Source organism: Carassius carassius, chromosome 11, assembly GCF_963082965.1.
Source record: "Carassius carassius chromosome 11, fCarCar2.1, whole genome shotgun sequence".
NCBI lineage: Eukaryota > Metazoa > Chordata > Actinopteri > Cypriniformes > Cyprinidae > Carassius > Carassius carassius.
Window position 1 is genome coordinate 34,891,053 of NC_081765.1, and position 2,829 is coordinate 34,893,881.

Consider the following 2,829-nt stretch of genomic DNA (forward strand, 5'->3'; position numbering starts at 1 on the left):
GTCAGAAGCATGAGATCGACACAAGCAGACTATTAATAGCACTTCATTCTACACAGACTGACAGTACATCTACATGACTGTCATTAGCAGAAACACACTGATGCTTGAGCAGAAGCACAATCAGAGCTCTGTAATGTCGGAGTTCACCTCTGACGGGAACACAAACAGATATCATGATGCGGAATCACCTGACATCCATCCAGACTTTACTCTCTGCTGCTAGTCGATGCTTAACGTGTGTGTGTGTGTGTGTGAGAGAGAGAGTGTGTGAGTGTGTGTGTGAGAGAGGGAGAGAGAGAGAGTGTGTGTGTGAGAGAGAGAGAGAGAGAGAGTGAGTGAGTGAGTGTGTGTGTGAGAGAGAGAGAGAGAGAGAGAGAGAGAGAGAGAGAGAGAGTGTGTGTGTGTGTGTGTGTGTGTGTGCATGAGTGAGTGTGTGTTAGTGTTTGTGTGAGTGTGTGTGTGTGCGTGTGTGTGTGTGTGTGTGTGTGTGTTGTGATGATGTTTCCTAAGGCAAAGCATTGTGAACTCAATCTAGAGCTGCTCTCATCAAGCACACAGTAGGGGAACAGATATTATTAGCATGTGTGAAACCCAACAGATATAAAACCATTTCAGAGGTGATGAGACCCTCAGAGCGCCGATCCAGAAATAATTTCCTGTGATTACATGTGAAGCGTTCAAACTCAAAAGATTTGTCTGCATTATTTCCTGAAACCTGTGTCCCGTGTAACCTGCGCTCGTCGCTCGCTCGAAGAAGCAGGTGTCGGAGGAGAAGGCCCTGGCGAGTCTGTCTCTCGTCAGCACACAGAAGAGCCGCTGCGGCAGGGCTTTAGAGTACGGCGCGGGCCGCGGCACACAGGTGCGCAGGAGAACCTCCCGTCCAGCAGGGGGCGGAAAATCTGGAACCACTTTCATGTCTTCCATCCATAAATTGTACAGTATTTATACACAACAGTACAGCTACTGCTTTTAAAAAATGACTTGGATTAATGAGAATCATTACGGAGAATGATGAGTTGGGAGTGGAAATGTGTGTAATTATCATGATGAAAATAAATGTACAATAATACTAATGGTTCTATTAGCTTGAACATATTTAAGCATTCTATGACGTATTCATTTTTTCTGTGTTGGTTTTGGGTTGAAATCCAAGTGTGAGATTCATCCCTAAAGAGGAAACGGTAAAAATGTGCAAAACAATAAGGTTCTTCAGCATAATGTTCATTCTAAAGGTAAAAAAAACACTGGAAAAGTATTATTTCATTAATCTGATTGATCATTGGTGCATGTTTTAGATGTGTTCGGGTCACGGCACCACTTTTTCTGTTCATCAGATTCACACTGAAAACATCCAAAACATGATCAATCAGCGCAAATACGATCAATGCAAGCACATTCCCACAAATGCATGCAACAAAAGCAGCCGCTGTCTCGCTCTCTTTTCTCTTTCTTCCAGGAAATCTTACCTCATATGAATCCCTGATTTCACATGCTTTACATAGGGATGCTTGGGATAATTATTGCCTTTCTATTTGCTGCCTGGCAACACACAGGCTATAATTTAGCCCTCACACACGCAGACGGTAATTGAGGAAGATTTCCAGGCAAACAAACTCCATTTCAAACAGTTCTCACTTAAAGCAAACTTGTGAGAGCAGATCTCGTCTGTGAGCATCTGAAGCTCATTTCAATGCTCATATCACATTATCAGCTTGTTTAACTTTAAATAGCTGAGAATTACACTTTACACTGGGACCATTAAACACAAGTGCATCCTGGGAATGCCGACGATACACATGGAAGAGAGTAATACTAACAGGGTAAATTAATGAGGTTTCAGGTGAATCATGGGTCATTCTTACGGAAAAACATTCAGAAAAAATATTGCATTCAATTTAGCGTAAAAACGCAGCTCTGCTGACATTCTCTGTGAATTCCAGGTCAGATTTTGTAGTGAAATCAAGTGAAATCTATCAATCTGATCTGGAAAGTTCTCTATGAGATTGACCAGCTACTAGTTAGCACATTGATGAGTGGTCATTTACTAGTTCTACTAACTAAAAGCCTAAGTAACTCAAACACAAGCCGTTCATCAAACATGTCAGACTCCACAAACGAACAAATCTTTTTTTTTTTTATACAAATCACTCGGCAGCGTGTTTAATTACATCTGTGTCACATTAAAGCTCTAAATGAAACCAAGACATCTGCCGCATTTCATTAATTTAGTTAATTATGACAAACTGCAAAAACATCTCCAGCAGATTTTTTTTTTCGTCCTGCTGTTAAAGTCGTCATGATGCGCATTAGGCAGCGTCTCTGTTAATCTGGTTAATTTTTGGAAAAAAATGATTATTGAAATGATTAAGGTCTTTAACGCAGCGTCCGGTCCGGTCCTGTCCGTCATCTTACACTGATCATCATGACTGTGTGATGAAGTCTGTTAGAATTCAACATATGAGCACAAAACATAAATCACCCTCTTATATTTATATCATATGATATAGTTTAGTGACATCACACCAGCAAGAGTGCTGCTTTTCCCCGAGATCTGCACGACTGCAAATGAGATTCTGCTTTACAACAGTTCAATAAACAAGAAGGTCATGTTGTGTTACATTCTGGACATGATATTGCCTTTTTGGATCAATTTCACAAATGAAAATAGTTCAATCAAAGCCACAGCAGAACTGTTGAGTGGTGATTTGTTACTTTATGAATCCATGATTCAGTGACTCATTCAAAAAGACGGTTGCTTTGTTTGAGAATGAATCGGCCACCTACTAGTGCTTTTAGTTTCATATTTAGCGTATCATCTCATGTTTTTAA

General features: G+C 40.6%; 1 pseudogene; it reads right to left on the minus strand.

Moving 5' to 3' along the window:
• Window positions 1-428: 428 nt before the first annotated feature.
• The window catches only part of LOC132153305 (rab3 GTPase-activating protein catalytic subunit-like), a 25,471-nt pseudogene continuing 23,070 nt past the window's right edge, over window positions 429-2,829 (minus strand).